The 19,272-nt window shown below is 43.9% G+C and overlaps 1 protein-coding gene and 1 long non-coding RNA gene across 6 annotated transcripts in view; one reads left to right on the top strand and one right to left on the bottom strand.

The window, feature by feature from the left end:
• The window catches only part of LOC121292222 (fibrous sheath-interacting protein 1-like), a 234,484-nt gene that overhangs the window by 188,175 nt on the left and 27,037 nt on the right, over positions 1-19,272 (bottom strand). The window contains exon 1 of one of the 2 annotated variants that reach the window (XM_041213931.1): positions 6,784-6,838. The exons of the other annotated variant lie outside the window; for it this stretch is intronic. The gene's annotated coding sequence lies outside the window, so the exon portion shown is untranslated. Of the gene's footprint in view, positions 1-6,783; positions 6,839-19,272 lie in introns of those variants that run through there. 2 annotated transcript variants of the gene reach the window in all.
• LOC121292223 lies at positions 1,776-9,057 on the top strand. Of its 4 annotated transcripts, none has more exons than XR_005946221.1 (4): positions 1,776-1,881; positions 2,287-2,439; positions 8,531-8,743; positions 8,851-9,057. It is a non-coding gene; the product is annotated as an uncharacterized LOC121292223 (long non-coding RNA). The 4 variants fall into 4 exon arrangements; XR_005946219.1 differs by having other exon boundaries at positions 8,531-8,665; positions 8,782-9,057; XR_005946222.1 differs by lacking the exon at positions 8,531-8,743 and having other exon boundaries at positions 8,782-9,057.

A 19,272-nucleotide genomic window follows, 5' to 3' on the forward strand; every position in this document is an offset into this window, starting at 1 on the left:
GTCAAAGAGGTAGGTTTTAAGGAGAATCTTACATGAATAAAGTGAGGGAAAGAAGTGGAGAGGTGTTGGAAGAGAATTCCAGAGCTTTGGGTCTGGGCAGCTGAAGGTACAGCCACCAACGGTGGAGCAATTAAAATCAAGGATGCTCAAGAGGCCAAAATTAGAGGAGTGCAGATATCTTGGAGGGTTGTGAGGCTGCAAGAAATTACAGAGTAGGTAGGGGCAAGGCCATGAAGGGATCTGAAATCAAGGATGAGAATTTTAAAATCAAGATTTTGCTTCATCAGGAGCCAATGCAAATCAGCAAGCACAGGAGTGATAGGATGAAAGGCAAAGGCAGCAGGGTTTTGATAATTTCATGTTTACGGTGGGTAGAGCCAGGACTGCATTGGAATAGTCAAATTTATAGGTAACAAAGACAAGGATGAGGATTTCAGCAGCTGATGAGCTGGGACCTGGGAGAAGTTGGGCGACAATAAGAAGGTGAAGATCAACAGTCTTAGTGATGCCACGAATATGTGTCAAATGTGACACCAAGGTTGCAAATAAATTGGTTTAATCTCAGGCTGTTGCCAGGGAGGGGGGTGCTATTCACAGTTTATCAAGTGCCCAGGAGGTACAATAAAGCCACTGAGGAATTTTCGCTTATTAGAGTCACATAGGAATGTACGAATTCAGGTTTCTTTCTTTTCCTTAAAGCTACATGCTTCCTGTAGGTGAGGATCTGTTATCAATTCTTCCATGCATAATTCCCTTAATGTAATCTGAACTCCAACCTCAGGTGAATAAGTACACATCACTTTATATTCTAGTCCCTTTCTCCACACGTCTGTGCTTTTAGCTCTGCTGCAATAAGATGTGACAGCTCCTGCATTAAGTGTGGTGAAATCTGGCAAATGATTAGAATGGAGCTTTCTGTGGGATGCAAACTCTCCATTTTGCAATTATTGCTATTGGTTTTGTCAAAAGCATTGTTCTCAGACTAAAGTACAATAAATTCATACGATATAAAACCAACTCTTTCAAGTTTACTACTTAATTCTAGACTTTGGCTGTTAAGTTCAATTTGTAGAAATTTAAGTGAATTGTACAAACAGTGTTGTAAGTCATCTACATTGCTGTTTAATAAAAAATAGTTGCATTGTACTTGTGTGTTGATCATGAGTATAAAACAAATTTTCCCTCCGAGTGTGCCTGCTGTGCTCCCGGATGGACATGCTGCTTATTGTTTCCACCTAGCAGCACAAATCTAAACCTCTGATTTATTTGGTCTGCAATTTAATCATAATTAAATTGAAACTTGGTTTTGTTCTACAAAGCTAAAACTGACTTCACCAACATATTTAATCTGAATGCTGCAAATAAAGGTGCAATAATTATCTTGTTTCTAGATCTTCTCCTAGGTTTAGACTCTGATTTATGCATTTTCAGTTGTGGTTAAAGCAGTCACAACAGTCTTGTCTATGAATGTTTGAGAAAAGAAAATAGCCGATTCTTACTGTCGTGTCAGACAGGGTTACATTTTTACTGCATTTTTAGGTGATATATAGCATACCATCCTCCCAGTAGGCTCATTTGGTTTCTAACTTTTCACGCATGATTTTGCAGTACCAGCTAAGGTCAGACAAAATAGACCAAAACTTTTCTAAATAGCAAAAATGAAAATGGCTGAAACATAGCTACATGTTTTGGGATCATTAAGTGGTGGGTAAATATAATTTAAATTCTTGTTATAGGTGTAATCAACCGCTGTGGATCGATAATAGTGACACCAACTGAGTCAGTGTCCACACATTTGCATGGGAAGCTTAATTGTGTGTGAAATAATTTAGTTTGGATTTGGGCACATAAGCAGGAGAGTAAAACGGAGCAAGACTGAAGGTATTTTTGTAAATTTTCATTCAAGTTTTGCAATTGAAATCACGTTGTGCCTCCTTAAAAATGAATTCAGTAGTAAACCGGTACTAACTTTGCTGGTTTATTTTAACAAAGATGTTAACATATTTATTTGAAGATGTTAATGTATCCGTTCCTAATATTGCAGTATGATTTCAATGTCATTGAATCCTGATATCATTAGGAGTTTTTAAGTCTGATAGTGTCTTAGAACTGAGATTGATAGGATCGTTAAGACAGATTTGAATATTTGTATCTTCACTGATATCAGTAATGTTTCCAATTCCCTTGTAATTCCAGTATTCACATTTAGACAAAACTATCTTTAAAAAAGTATGTCAAGCAGAATAAATTCCATGTTAACTGCAAATGTTTTAAAACATTTTTCAGCAGGCAGCCTGATGGCAAGAATTTCTTTAACTGCACTTAACCAGTGTGCAATTCGGACCAAGCTTACAACCGGATGCCATTTTTATTTCCTATTGAAAGTCTAACCTATGTCTTCTGATAATGCAGCCAAATGTAATCCTCAGGAAGAAATGGGTAAACAAAATGTGTCTTAACCATTTCACACAGCACATCTATATGTCTTACTGCTAAATTAATTTATCCCTTCTGACACTCAATATTTTCAGAGGATTTATTCATAGAAATGCATGTTAACCTTTCAAAGAACAAAACAAATAGCTTGACTTTTTTTTTACAACCATCCAGATTCAAATATATCCTTGGGGAAACAATGGTAGATAGAGGTTTTTTATTACTTACACACATGATAATTTACTGAAGAATTTTCAATAAAGAGGGTTATAAAAAATTGTGATTGATTTTTGCACAATAAAGCCTGCACATTAAAACATTAAAGAGGAAGATGAATTGAGAATAATTGTCATACATAACAGTTACTGAACTTCAAAGTAATTTATTACACCAATATCGCAGTACAAATCCAAGCATGCTTCATTTTACAAAATGCTGCCAATGCTTTTAAAAAGTAAAGGATGCAAACCTAGAAATAGTGATTTTATTATTCAGATTTTAAGGAGGAAAGAAAGACAGAGGTCAAGAGTGCTGCAGTTTTGAGGTCCTCGAATAGAAGGATTTAGAATAGGAGATACTGTGATGAACTTTGATTTCAACAAAATAAGGAGCAACATTGTGTGGACTGGAACATTTGCAGTTTAGGATAACAAGATAGAAAGGATCAGTGGAACACTAACCATAGTGGTATCAGTAACTAAAATGGCAACTACCACTCCTGCCTATTTCAGAAATGCACATTTTTAGTAAATGGACATTTACTAAGAACAAGCAACTCAACATATTTTACACTATTAAAAGGTACCTAATGTTCACAAATGTTCCTAATGTTCACAAATAAAAAGGGAAATGACTTTGTTTGAGATGAAGTAAAACACTTTAAGAATGCGGGCAAGAGAGTGAACTCACAGATAGTACCTATCAAGGCCATTTTCAAAGTGACCCAGGGTTTTAATGGGAGTAGTCACTTGCCAAGCTTGTGATCATAAATTAGTTTTCATTTAGTTTTCACAGTTGGTTGCATAGACATCTTGTAGCATAAATTCATGCTTCAGTGTTATGGATAACTATAGATTGAAGCAGGATAAATAAGTGCTTTTACACTTTCAAACTTTCATGAGTGACATGTGATTCTGATATTCTGATGATGTATGAGCTTGGTTCTACAGGTAGCACTTTACCTGAGTCAAGCTGATAGAAGTTCCAGCATCAAACCAGGGTCCAGGATAACACACTAACACAGTACCTGAGTGCTGCATTGTCAGAGGTGCTATCTTCAAATGGCACATTAAACTGAGGTTCCTGCCTGTTGTATGGCATTCATCTTTTGAGAAACAAGAAGCTCTTCCCATTATCTTGGCCAACTTATAGCACCAGCAAGTAAAACACATTAACTGATCATTCATCTCACTAATGTGCAGGGGAACATTGCTAATGCAAAATGCCTTTGCCTGCACAAAAGTTGCACTCAAAAAATAATTATTTGTAGGAACACCTTTGAGATCTTTTGATGTGATACCAAATATATAAGTGTTCTTATTATGCCCCATACTTAATACAATTGGCTTTATCACCACTTCATTGGTCCACTGCAACTTTTCTAAAACAAGGCAGCGTAACTCCAGGGATCTGTAAACCATAGCAGAGAATGTGCTGTATACAGACTTCTGCTCACAAAACAAAGGCTACAATTCTTGACATTTTTTTCCCTTAATTATTGGGTCTAAAGGCATCTCCATCAGCCCACAATACAGGAATTGTGCTTTGTTGAGAATGAGAAACTAGTTAAGTTGCATAGTGCATCTGTATTCTGGTCCACCCACAAACCAAGTGCTGCATTTTTGGAAGAGCAAAACAGAAGACAGAGCCACATGGTTGAATTCCTTTGCTGTTATGCTGTCGGCTCTGTGGTTTTCTGCAAAGTGCGAACATTGCTTCACGAAGAAGCTTTATGAATATAAATTAGAGAGCCTGCCTACAAACATGTGCATGAGGCCACTCTTGACCTAACTTAAGTTTGGCAGATTTCTTATTGCCAGTGCACACTGCAGAGCATAAGGAAATGCTTTCAAATAATCACTTAGTAAACGGCTGTTTTGGGAATAATTGACCCAGCTCCTATGGAATGAAAAACTTGCCTGAAGGGTGTTGCTGTCTAGATCTATTAATATCCTAGAGGGAGTGAGCCTTTAGCTTAGTGGTATAGTTCTCTCTTTTGTGCCTGAGGTCTGGCTCTAAATTCTGAATGATCTCCTGCAGAATATTCGAGTCCAGTAGGTGCGGGTGGTTCCTTTTTTGTTGGAATCCATAAAACCTTCCTGCTGTCTAGGACTAACTACTGTACTGTTTCCTCCAAACCCCATATTGAAAGCATGTGGGCCATTGTTGACCATCACTACCATCCCCCATTATTGTCGTTGCTATTTTCTCCCACACCCACAATCACAGCCTAGAGCATATTCAATCACTGCTGTCCACTGCCCTCTTGGCCACAGCTACCATCTCAACCTAATTGTTCTCTTTCACAGTCCCCTTTAACCACAAAGCAGAGGGCTGCTGCTGGTGTGTCATCTTCAATTCGTCTTCACTGACAAGCTGCCTGGGGTCACCTATTAACTCTCTAAGAAGGTTAGAGGTACATGTTGCTAAATCCAAGTCCAAGTTATTCACATGTACCAAGAACAGCAGTCACTGACAACCACTACTCTGCACTGAGCCCAGTCTCCTGCTTGACTGTCTTCTGTCCTTCAACTGATTTTCCATCCATACTGCTATATTTCTTCTTATAGCATCTGTCTGAATTTTTCAAACAAGTTTCTTGTGAGCCATTTATCAAATGCCTTCTGAAAATCCATATACATCTGCTGCATTTCCTTTACCTAATCAGTAAATCATTTCCTTAGAGGAAAATTCTTAAAATCATCAAGTATGACTTGCTTGTAACAAATTTGTGCTGGCTGACCTTGATTAAATCATTCACTTCTAAATGATCACTAATTTTATCTCCCATTTATTAACAATTATAAAACTACATTCTTTGCATGCATCCTTTGCAAACTTTCAAAAATAAATTAAAGTTGGTTATCTCTAAAGGGAACTGAAAATTCACATTTTTATTTTCAACAAATATATCAACTAAGTAAGTCAGAAATAAGTACTGACAGATGACAAATTTTAACTTTTGTTGATCAAAATGGAAAGTTAATCTGTACATTGTTCAGGATCTTGTACTGAACCATTACATTTATTAATGGAACCTTAAATAAATTCACTGATGACACGAAAATGAAAGTAAATGACTTGTATTTATATAGCACCTTTCATAACATCAGGATATTTTCAACCAATGAAGAATTATTACGTATGTAGGAAGTGCGGCAGCCAATTTGCACATAGCAAGCTCCCACAAACAGCAATGTGATAATGAGCAGATAATCTGTTTTTTTTTAAGTGATGCTGTTTGAGGAACAAATATTGGCCAGAACCCCTCCAGAGGTTACTCATTACTGCACTGAGGTGTCAGACTGCATGATGTGCTTGGGTCTCTGGAGCTAGACTTGAACTCATGACCTTCTGACTTAGAGAAGTAAGTGCTACCACTGAGCCAAGACTGCAATCAAAATTTAAACATCAACATGCTTTCTAAAGCAGTGAAGTAGAAATCCAGCCAAAGAGAAATAAGTTGTTGCCTGATCTGGTCCCGTTGCCAGAGTGTAAGAAACAAATGAGAGCCATTCTGTCCATCAAGTCCACACTCTCTCCACAAAACATGTACAAGATAGCCATCTTTTTCTTCTCCTTATTAAAAAGTGCTACATATGTCCAAGGTATTGAGCTAGAATTTGCTCTCAAAGAAATGGTGAGGCTAATAGCACCATTTATGTGTAAATTATACAGCTATTTCAGAAAAGCAATAAATGCATGGTTAAACATGAATATCCAAAAGTAATAGTACATGTTGCATCACTCTACTGCAACTCGCTGTCGGGCTCATGCCCAATATTCATTGAGTGGTGTGAAACTGCTGTATTTGTACAGTCATTACAAATTAAACGTGCCACCAGAAGTTAAGTCAAGTCTAAGCACCCTTTTAATAATATGTTAAATATTAACTACTACCAATCTCTAGCACTGAAAATGAACTATTACAAGTGTGAGGTCTCATTCCTTTAGGTATTAATTATTGTTAGAAATTTTTAAAATGTCAAATTTAAAATTAAACCTTATATACTTTTCCTTCCAGTCTCTTTATTCACTTTCTCTTAATCTAATCTTTCTTTCCCTCATTTTATTTCTCTTTCTGCACCTGATTTGATATTGAATTTACCCATGCGAATTCAAACTTACTTCTCAGTCCTTAATTTGCGCTGTTTATTTCACAATCCTTCAATGTGAGTGATCGAGGAGCTACTTAGTTGCTTAGATGCAGATCCCAGGTGTCCTTTTTCCCTCTCTGCGATGTAATTAGCTCACACTTCCAACAACTGGTCATGCCAAAAATTTAAAAACCTAAAAGTACAAAGGCAAGGCTACCGATAATTGCCCAGTTTCAGCAAATTATGACCTAATAAAGTGAAACTCTGCATGCCACACCTTCATTTTCAACCTGTCTTTCATGCAGAATTTCCTACAACTATCCCTTCTTGACAGGAACCACCGTGTCCTGTTATATATTACCTTGTACATTCCTGGGCGATGCCTCTGGCTCTGAGCCCAACCAAATATTTATGCAGACCTGTTGGATATTTTCTGTTTTTATTTCCGATTTCCAGCATCCTCAGTAATTTGCTTTTGAAATATTTGTGCTATTCTTTTTGCCATGGAATCAACTGTCTTTTCTATAGATAATCAAATAGAACTTAGTGGTAAACTGTGAATGCTACCCAGCAATCGCAAAAAATGGACAATCTCACAACTATCACACTGAAGCCTTGTTGAAAATCTTCAAAAGCATTTTCTTCATGTCACAACCTAAGTGTTGCAGGTATATGATCCAAATTGAGTGCCAACGAGGACAAAAAAGCTGCAGGGACAAGAATCCAAAGAAGGAAACAACTTACTCACTTCATGCTGAATTTACTAATTTTGGTACCAACCCAACTTTCAAGCATGCTCTGTTGAAGGGTCATGAGGACTCAAAACGTCAACTGTACTCTTCTCCACCATGCTGCCAGACCTGCTGAGTTTTTCCAGGTATTTCTGTTTCTGTTTTTGTTTCAAGCATGCCAGCCTGATTAGCAATGCAAGTCTTAACTCCTCATTTCCCAAGTTTCTCTTTGTCAGGGTCCTTATTATAACCTGTTTGCATTCTTACGCGTGACATGATGCTAATCATATTAATTCATGCTTCAAGTATATCATGCCTTTAAATAATCCTCATAATTCCATTTTCTGTTTTCTTTACACTTGCATCTTCACTTGACCTGAGCTGTGATTCACACGCAAACAAATTACATTCCATGCATTTACTTTAACACATTGAAAATCTATCTTTTTGTGAGCTCCTTTTCATCTTGCATACTTGACCCTATTCAGGTAATTGTTTACCAGAAGGTACGAAAGCTCGTTTAATCCTGCGTCTAGGGGTACATAAGATAAGGCTTTTGGTCCTTGGGTGATAATAGGAATCAAAGAACCATCAACATTGTAAAGTTACGTAGAAAGTGGAGAAAAAAAGGCTAGTGGTGTTTTTTCTGAAAATGTAATATAAAGTATTACACTAAAGCCATCTTATCATCATGTGTGCCCTGCCTGAATGCAGATCCTTGGCTCATTTGCTTCATCCTGAGCCTTTTTCTTGACAGTTTTTGTCAGTGGTGGTTTGCTATTACCATCCACTCATCCACCCTGAGGGGCAGGGCAAGGAGGCAGGTCCCACGTTTACCTCAGCTGGAATGGGAATCAAACCTGTGCTGTTGGCGTTATTCTGAACCACACACTAGCCACGCAGCCAACTGAATTAGTGGTCCTAAAAAAGCCACTAGGTGCAACCTAATAAAGAACTTTATGCATATGATTAGTCTGTATTACAACATACATAGAGTCCAGGATTTCAGTATTAACCACATCCATTACATTTTATGCTCTCACACAGATGATGTAGACTCCCTTCCAATATCTGCATACTAATAAATGGGACCTCCATCGTGCTTGTGCAAACAAACTGAAAACAGCTTTCAAACTTATTGAACAGAGCCAGACACAACAAAAAGGCTAACAGCATATAGTGGTAAAACTATAAATAGTGGAATCTGCATTTTTTTATATAAAAGTGAAACTCAAAGGCTTGGATTTGGTGGTGGTAAAGGTAGTTGAAACTGTTAACTTTTATCATCATTACTCCAGTGAAATTGTGCATGCACAGTGAAACACAGAAATCTAGAAGCTGCAATCAATGATTCTCTTCTTCTCCAGAGAGTACATTGTGAGGCACACCCAGACTGCAATCAATGGAAATCAACTGAGTGCACAAGGATTGCCACTCTTAAGGCAGAATCATCTCAAATTTGCACTAAGTGCAGTAGTGGGTGTGAAAAAAGACATTTTACCCATGTCATGAAGCTATGAATGTATATAATATTATTGAAAAATGTTTTTCTTTTAAAATAGAGATTTAGTCTGTGAGTGTATCTTAACTGGATTAAAGCCCAGCTAGTCTGGGTGCTTTGATGTGTACTAGTTTTGAGATGTAAGAGAGATAGAGTGCATTTGCATTTTTTGAATCGGGCATTCAAGAAGGCGAGTGAAATCTGGCACCTAGCTAGCAGAGACCAAGAAATATGTTTATATTACTAATAAAATTAGTACTATGAAAGAGGTTTTATTGTTAGAAGAGGCTGGTGATACAATGAGAATTTACATTCAATGAACTGTGCTAGGTATAAGGAAAGCAGTTGTGTGTGTGCGGGGCAGAGGCAGCTGTAAACCTACAACTGTCTTCACAGGAACCAAAGTGAAAGGAACCTCATTTTGAATTTGTAAGGTGAAAATGCTTTGTCTGGTGTCTGCTAAAAGTCTATGGGTTGCTGTTGCCTTAATGGAGATTAATCTTGGAATTTGTTAAAAGTCATGATAGTAGTAATTTGTAGCCAAGTGTATGTGTTTAAAGTGTTGTAACTTAATAACATGTTTCATTTAGTTTAATATAAACACCTCTTGAGAACTGATGGTCTGATTCCTGAGCTTAGAGTTGCATCTCAAACATACCACTTAAAATATAGGTTATGACAGTTGTTTAAAGTCTCCCTCTGGGATTTTTAAATAACTCAACTTTACCAAAAGGCTGTCTCATAACAACGCACCAGCCGCAATGGCAAGTTTTCGCGCCATATCTTCCCCTTCCCACCTCATAAATTATGCAGTCATGGGAAACGCACCAGGTCGCTGGCAGAAGGCCTCCAATTGGCCTGCCATGCCGTTACCTCGCTGCTTCCTCATGCTGGGTGCTATATTTAAAATGCAACCGCACGCACACTTCTCAATGTTTGCAGCCAAGGACGGCTTCACTGAAAACATGACCCCAAAAGCCAGGACGATTGCAACCCCCAGTTCAGTGACACATCCCTGGGACACCTGAGGCCCGCCGCAAAGTGCTTGACCCCCACTCCGGCCACAGGAGGCCTATCAGTCTCACCACTCCGGCTTGGGAGGCGGTGGCAGGGGTGGCCAGTGCCAACGCTGCACACAAGAGACCAGCCATCCGGTGCAGAAAGGATGAATGTTCTCATCCGTGCCACCGGGGTAAGTCAACCATCTCATCAATCTCAACTCACTCATTCACAACCCCATCGCACATTCACTGGCATCTCACTCACTGCCAGCTCAAGAGACATCATCCTCACATCTCCATGCGGCCTCATCTCCTCTGGAGATTGCCCCCTCATCCCATCCGTGGATGCATTCAGCACACACGCACGCCTGGCATCCTTCACACCTGGCCTGGCATGTGCCTTGCTCACACTCTCTCTCTATCTGTGTTTATGCAGGGCAAGATCATGCACAATCGCCAGGAGAGGTCCTGGACCGGGGGTGGAGTGTTGGACATCAAGGTCTTCATTCCATTCAAGAATCAAGTGTTGGAGTTGGCCGGAGAGGATGTCGACCGTTCCTGTAGTAATGGTGAGGTCAGCGGCGAACACCCGCATGAGGATTCTGCACCACGTGATCCCTCTCTCAACACTACTCTGAGTTAAAAACAGAATTACCTGGAAAAACTCAGCAGGTCTGGCAGCATCGGCGGAGAAGAAAACAGTTGACATTTCGAGTCCTCATGACCCTTCGACAGAACCCGTACCCTTTTTCAAAGCTGCGCGTGCCCCCAGTTTCATTTTATCCTTCGGCTCATCCGACGCCTCAACAAGAAACTTTTTCTCTTTCTCTCAAGTGCTAAGGAACGCAAGCTCCAACAACTCATCGACACCAACACCCATCTAGGACCCTCCACCCCTGCCTGTCCCTCCGTCCCCACCCCATCTTCCAATCCCAACCCCAGCCGTGTATTCACTATACCCCCTGACCTTCCCCTCTCCGATGCTGAACGTTCAGTGCTCAGCAAAGGACTTAGTTTCATACCCTTACGCCCTCACCTCAATGAATTTCGGGCTCGGCATGATGCTGAACTCTTCTTCCGCCGTCTTTGTCTCCGGGCTCACTTCTTTGGGCAGGAGTCCTCTCCCAGTTCAATGGATCCTTTTACCCATCTCCAATATTCTCCCTCCACCTGGACCCCTCCCTCTGGATTCTTACCTTCTCTCGATCTTTTCATTGAGAACTGTCGGCGCGACATTAGTCGTCTCAATTTCTCTGCTCTTCTCACCCATTCTAACCTGTCTCTCTCTGAACTTACTGCACTCCATTCTCTCAGGTCCAACCCTGACATTGTCATCAAACCCGCTGACAAGGGTGGTGCTGTTGTTGTCTGGTGCACTGACCTCTACCTCGCGGAGGCTGAGAGTCAACTTGCAGACACTTCCTCCTACCTCTCCCTGAACCATGACCCCACCACTGAACATCAAGCCACTGTTTCCAGGACTGTCACTGACCTCATCTCCTCTGGGGATCTCCCTCCCACAGCTTCCAACCTGATAGTCGCCCAACCTCGGACGGCCCGCTTCTATCTCCTACCCAAAATCCACAAACAGAACTGCCCCGGTAGACCGATCGTCTCAGCTTGCTCCTGCCCCACAGAACTCATTTCTCGTTATCTTGACTCCCTTCTCTCTCCCCTTGTCCAGTCCCTTCCCACCTACATCAGTGATTCCTCTGACACCTTACGTCACATCAACAATTTCCAGTTCCCTGGCCCCTACCGCTTCCTCTTCACCATGGACGTCCAATCCCTCTACACCTCCATCCCCCACCAGGATGGTCTGAGGGCCCTTAGCTTCTTCCTCGAACAGAGGCCCGAACAATCCCCATCCACCACTACTCTCCTCCATCTGGCTGAACTTGTTCTCACACTGAACAATTTCTCCTTCAACTCCTCTCACTTCCTCCAAATAAAAGGTGTGGCTATGGGTACCCGCATGGGCCCCAGCTATGCCTGTCTCTTTATGGGGTATGTGGAACATTCCTTGTTGCAGTCCTACTCCGGCCCCCTTCCACAACTCTTTCTCCGGTACATCGATGATTACTTCGGTGCCGCTTCATGCTCTCGTCAGGACTTGGAAAAATTTATTAATTTTGCTTCCAATCTCCACCCCTCCATCATTTTCACGTGGTCCATCTCTGACACTTCCCTTCCCTTCCTTGACCTCTCTGTCTCAATCTCTGGTGATAGACTGTCCACCAATATCCATTACAAACCCACCGACTCCCACAGCTACCTCGACTACAGCTCCTCACACCCCGCTTCCTGTAAGGACTCCATCCCATTCTCTCAGTTCCTCCGCCTCCGTCGCATCTGTTCTGATGATGCTACCTTCAAAAACAGTTCCTCTGACATGTCCTCCTTCTTCCTTAACCGAGGTTTTCCACCCACGGTCGTTGACAGGGCCCTCAATCGTGTCCGGCCCATCTCCCGCGCATCCGCCCTCACGCCTTCTCCTCCCTCCCAGAAACATGATAGTGTCCCCCTTGTCCTCACTTATCACCCCACCAGCCTCCGCATTCAAAGGATCATCCTCCGCCATTTCCGCCAACTCCAGCATGATGCCACCACCAAACACATCTTCCCTTCACCCCCCTTATCGGCATTCCGTAGGGATCGCTCCCTCCGGGACACCCTGGTCCACTCCTCCATCACCCCCTACTCCTCAACCCCCTCCTATGGCACAACCCCATGCCCACGCAAAAGATGCAACACCTGCCCCTTCACTTCCTCTCTCCTCACCGTCCAAGGACCCAAACACTCCTTTCAAGTGAAGCAGCATTTCACTTGCATTTCCCCCAACTTAGTCTACTGCATTCGTTGCTCCCAATGTGGTCTCCTCTACATTGGAGAGACCAAACGTAAACTGGGCGACCGCTTTGCAGAACACCTGCGGTCTGTCCGCAAGAATGACCCAAACCTCCCTGTCGCTTGCCATTTTAACACTCCACCCTGCTCTCTTGCCCACATGTCTGTCCTTGGCTTGCTGCATTGTTCCAGTGAAACCCAACGCAAACTGGAGGAACAACACCTCATCTTCCGACTAGGGACTTTACAGCCTTCCGGACTGAATATTGAATTCAACAACTTTAGGTCGTGAGCTCCCTCCCCCATCCCCACCCCCTTTCTGTTTCCCCCTTCCTTTTTTTTTCCAATAAATTATAAAGATTTTCCTTTTCCCACCTATTTCCATTATATAAAAAAAACCCCACTAGAGCTATACCTTGAGTGCCCCACCATCCATTCTTAATTAGCACATTCGTTTAGATAATATCACCAACTTTAACTTTAACACCTATGTGTTCTATTGTTCTATTGTCGTTGACATCTTTTGATGATCTGCTTCTATCACTGCTTGTTTGTCCCTACAACCACACCCCCCCCTCCACCTCTCTCTCTATCTCTCCGCCCCCCACACACACACCTTAAATAATAGTTCTGTCGAAGGGTCATGAGGACTCGAAACGTCAACTCTTTTCTTCTCCGCCGATGCTGCCAGACCTGCTGAGTTTTTCCAGGTAATTCTGTTTTTGTTTTGGATTTCCAGCATCCGCAGTTTTTTTGTTTTTACTACTCTGAGTCCACTGTTCTGTGTTCAGCATGGCTGCCAAACATAAACAATCTCCACTTTCTGTCCTAGGCACATCTGATACATCGCCCTCAGGCAACCGTGACCCCGGCCCCAGCGCCAAGGGCACCTCGGATAAGGGCCCTGAAGGCAGCACCATTGAAGACCCATCACGGCATTCAACCACACCTTCCAGCAGTGCAGAGACACACAGCTCGGTGGGATCTAGATGTAGAGGAGCTTGGGGATCATAATCTGGTGGGCACAGCACACAATCCGTTCCACAGCAGCTGGAGGCAGGGACATCCTTCATCACTGGCATTCAGAGGGCTGCTGGAAGCAAGGAATCTGCTGAGTCCAAGTCAGATGATGAGCTCCAGGACTCGGTCCTAAATCAGTTGGTGGAGCTGTAAAGGCAATCATAGGAACATCAGGAAGGGATGTCTGGTGTGCTCCTCAGATTGCAAGGGGCGATGGAGGGGTCCGTCCGCCTTCAGTCTGAGGTGATAGCGCCGGCTTGCCGAAACACTGAGGTCAACACTGGCAGGATGGCGGCTGCCATGGAAACCTTGGTCCAGGGCATTGGTCTGCACTGCTGCGCGAACTGAACTCCATCACTGGCACCAATAGTTGGCCTCCAACAGTGTTAATGCGAAAGGGGTGCAGGGCAGCTCGATCTCACTCCAGCTTCCCTTCTCTTCAAGGAGTCAGCCAGGGGCCTGCAGGCACTCACAGGGAGAAGGATCAGCAGATGAACACCCAGGGGCCATCCACCCAGGTGACTCTAGGAATGTCCAGCTGATCTAAATCCCCTCTTGCTGTGACCTCAGCAGCGCCAGCTCCACAGGCCGAAAAGGATGTAGTTGGCCCACAGCAGGACACTAAAAGCAGGCCAGGGCCCTCCAGGTCTTGGCCCTCCAGAGGACGCCCGCCAAGGTCATAACAGAAAGGGCGTAGCAATAAGCAGGCCAACTCCACCTCCGCTGTGGATGTCGAGGGAGCACCAAGATAGGGTTAGGAAGGTTAAGAAGCTGTTGTTGCACAGCCTGGGCACAGGTGTTAAACACTTGTACGTAATGTTCGCTATTGTAAATAAGCTCCCAAGAACGTCTCCTTGCCTATGGTTCCTTGTTCTGATGAGCAGTGTTCCTGTCACTCAGATGTGAAACCTTGATTCCTGCACAAGATAAAGGCAGGTGTCTCAGTCCAGGGCCTCTTCCCTGTGCAGTGTGTAACCTTCAGACCAAAGTGATGGTCCGGTTTCACACTCACTGGACACATTACTGATGCCTGCACCGCGATGGAGCTGGTCATTGCTGCCAGAGTGTCGTGGGCAGGTGTCACAGAGTTCCGTCATTCTCTCTGTGTGCTCTCAGCACCTTTGAGGTGGGGCTGGCCCCCCATCTGTTCAGCATCTGTGATTAGTGACGCTGTGCTCCAGCTCCTGAAGGGAACATGTGCTGAAGGCTGACAAAGGATCAGGTGCATTTAAAGTTTCACAGCTGCATGTCAATGATATGACCCAAATCACAGAGCACAAGCGAGCTTCCGTCAGCCAGACAAGTGTTGGATATTCACAGGGGCTATGTGAAGATCAATGGAGTGTCCTTACCGCATAATATTATCATCTGCCTGGAATCTAGTGACTTTTAGGGCCTCCGCTGTGTCTCCATGACATAAGCATGAGCACGTTTGACTCCTGTGCTGCCATCAGCCACGCAGGAATCAAACATTCACAGGCACAGGATGAGGATGTCAGGACTGTCCTTACTGCATCTAGTCAACATCCTCCATGAAATTTGTGGCTATAAGCACCTCCTGAGCACACCTGCCGAATCTGGCAAGTGCGATGGCCTCATCACCAGCATCCTCACCTTTGAGGACCTCATCACGGTCATCCCCTTCATCGTCCTCCTCATCAGACCAGACGTGCGGCTCTTCCATTTCCTCCTCAGCCAGGTCCCCCCCCCCATTGAAGTGTCAGGTTGTGTAGTGCTCAGCAAGTTACGATGATGCACAACCTCAGTGGACTGTATTGCAGTTCTCCACCGTACTTGTCAAGGCACCAGGACCTCATTTTCAAGATATCTATTGTTTGTTCCACCACATTCTGAGTCGCAGCATGAGCCTCATTATGCAGTCACTCTGCTGCAGTCTGACGCCGCTGCACAGGCGTCATCAGCCACGCCCTCTGTGGGTAGCCCTTGTCCCAAAGGAGCCAACCCTGCAGCTTTTCTAGACTGTGGACTCTGTCAGGGATATGAGACCTACTGAGGATGTAGGAGTTGTGTACCCTCCCTGGGGATCACGTGCTGACCTGTAGGATGCGTTTGTGATGGTCGCACACCAGCTGAACATTGAGCTAGTGGAAACCCTTGCAGTTGATGTAGTTGACTGCTTGTTGCCATGGAGATCTAAGCGCCACATGAATGCAGTCGATGGCATCTGTGGAAAGCCAGAGACCTGCGCAAATCCCAGCACTATTGCATTCTGGTTTTCCTGATCCCGGGCAAAATGTACATAGTTCTGTGCCTTCGCGAAGATGGCATCTGTGACCTCTTGGATACACTTGTGCGTGGAGGTTTGCAATATCCTGCACAGGTCACCTGTGCAGCCCTGGAGGGAGCCACTGGTGTAAACATTGAGCGCTGGGTCCCTGTAGTGCCAAATCCTGCAGCGCCAAATCCTGCAGCAGGTGGCATATGTGACCAACCAGTTCCCTAGACATGCGCAGTCTTTGGAAACACTGGTTCTCAGTCCTCTGTAGGAATGACAAGTGCCATCTATAGACCTTAGGTCTCTTGAGGCACCTATGAGAAATGGCTCCTTGTGGATCTTCAGCTGCGTGCGCAGCAGGCCCTGCCGCCCCTTCATCTTGAGGTAGGTGGTCCTCCCTTTGCTGAGCCAGGTGCCTCCATCACACTCTTCTTTGCTCCCTGTAAGCCATGAGGCATACCGCTAAATCACCAGGCTCCATGACCCTGATGTTCTCCTCCTGCAGGATCAAAGGGAAAGATGTGCGGGTTAGCATAGATGTCCTCAGAACAACTCTTGGTTACGTCTGAAGGCTCCTTCACATGTGCAGGAGAGTGCTGGCCACCACTTGGATGGCCAATGTGTAGAGTACTCATGGCTCTCCGAAACCCCACCCCACTCCACCTGACCAATTGGTGGCAGCTTCGGCCACTGGACTGCATGCTGTGCTCTCAGCTCAGGCATTCTCCTAACCCGCACTGCAAGGCTGTGCTGTTAGCTTGAACCATGAAGGATACTGGTCCAAACGTTAAAAAAGACATTGCAAGGGGCTGTGAGCACTCCACCAGTGACTGCACCATGGCCACCTACAACTTGCCCAGTCGGCAGTTAGCCAATTGTTCTGCTGCCTCCAAAAAGACACATTAATTTGCAGTCTGCACCCGAGGGTTGAAAAGTTCTGGAGCATTTGGTGGCACTTTCATGCTTTTGCATTGCTTGAGTGGGCAGAAAAGTTTCAGAGGCCTGACTCCCAGCATGTCAATGGAGCTGCAGCTGAACCACTTCAGCTGTGGAAGAATGTTCACTTTTGACAAGCTTTTCCAAACGTGTGGCCACTTCCCTCACCACCCCACCCCCCCACCACCCACCCCGACACCCACAACCCCAACCCCCCCGGACATGCACTTCTGTACATCCTATAGTCTGTGCTGCCTTGCTCCTGACACCCCTTCACCCCCCCCCCCACCCCCCACCACCACCACCACCCCCCACCACCCAACCAGGCCCTCATCCACACTGGAACTCTTGCCCCAGCATCACACTGAGACCCAGCTGGGAAAAAACTTGCCTGTTGACATGCAAGTCATTGGGGTATGGAAGTACTACCGTGGAACATTTATCCTGGCATCTTTAGTGTTGAATGAATCTACCTTAGCCTCAAACTCAAAAGAACAGCCACTAATATATGAATTATTCAACGTCCCACACCATTCATCTGGTTCAATAATGTGCTTCAGGAAAGGAAATCTGCCATCTTTACCCAGTCTTGCCTACATGTTATCCAGACCTACAGCAATGTGGTTGACTCTTAACAGCTCTGTGAAATGGCCTGGCAAGCCAGCTGCGTCAAACCATTACAGAAAAGTCAAAAAAAGAATAAAACCATTCGGACAACCTGGAATCAAACCAGACATCAGGACAACAATGGCACACCCAGCCCTGTCAATCCTGCAAAGTTCTCCTTATTAACATCTGGGGGCTTGTGCCAAAATATGAAAAGCTATCTCAGAGACTAGTCAAGAAAAAGCCTGACATAGTCATAATCATCGAATCATACCTTCCAGCCAATGCCCCAGACACCTCAAGCATCATTCCTGGATATGTCCTATCGCATTGGCAGGAAAGACCCATCAGAGGTGGCAATACAGTGGTATACAGTCATGAAGGAGTTGCCCTGGGAGTCCTCAACATTGACTCCAGATCCCATGAAATCTCATGGAATCAGGTCAAACATGGGAAAGGAAACCTCTGCTGATTACCTCCTAAGCACCTCCCTGAGCTGATGAATCAGTGCTCCTCAATGTTGAGCACCATTCAGTAGAAGCACTGAAATTAGCTAGGGCACAGAATATACTCTGGGCAGAGGACTTCAATGCCCATCACCAAGGGCTGTACGTGTCAAAGAGCAGATGAGGTCTCAGTTCAATGTCTCACCTGAAAGACGGCACCTCTGACAGTGCAGTCCTCCCTCAGTACCACACTGAATTCTCTGGAGTGGGACTTGAACTCATAAACTTCTGACTGCAGTAAGAATGCTACCACTGAGCCAACATTGACAGCCCTGTGAATGCAAATAGAGCTGGAAAAGAAGAAACTTAAAAGTCGTGTGAATAAGGTCATAAGTGGCACACATTACTTGATGGAGTGAAATGAATTACACACAAGGGATTATGACTCAAGGATATATATCCATCTATCAATATCCACAGTTGGAAAGGGTCATGGGACTTGTCACAACTAGCCACTAAAGGTTTGAATGCAATTTGAGGCAGCTATAAGAAAGGAACGTAGATTCTTGGAAGTATTGGTAGCCAATAAAATACATCATTAAGAACACCATGCATGTCCTATAAATGGTTTTACCTCATTTGCACTTGAAGTATAATGCTCCCAAAAGTATGGTGGCAAAGCTCTACAAATGATACCTAGATGCTCTTAGCCACAAGGATTGGCTTGGGAAATTAGGCTACTTTGGAGAAATGGAGGCTATAGTCAGATAAGACTGAATTTATTTTAGTTATAAAAAGATTGCTGTCATGGATTTTCACAAGACATTCAAAATGAATTGTGATCTATGCCTCTAAAACAAGCTGTAGGCATGATGTTAAGTTCTGAGTACATAACACTTCATTATAAAGGGATTTCACAAGTTCCTGAGTGAAGAGAATAATACAACATATGGAGTATGTGGATTAGTTAAGGTTGCCCAGTGATGTGTCACTGGTAATGCTGGAGAGTGTTTGATTGCCTTACAGAGTCTGGAAGGAATTTCTCAGTTTCTCTTGAAATTGGTTACAGGTTTTCTCCTGTGTTTTACCTCTCCAAGGAGTTAGCATTGCTACCAGTTGGTGCATAAGGTCCATTGGATAGGGAAAGCCTGTCTTTCCTCGCTCTCTTCATATATTCAGTGTCGAGAATTGAAATA

Source organism: Carcharodon carcharias, chromosome 20, assembly GCF_017639515.1.
Source record: "Carcharodon carcharias isolate sCarCar2 chromosome 20, sCarCar2.pri, whole genome shotgun sequence".
NCBI classification, from domain to species: domain Eukaryota; kingdom Metazoa; phylum Chordata; class Chondrichthyes; order Lamniformes; family Lamnidae; genus Carcharodon; species Carcharodon carcharias.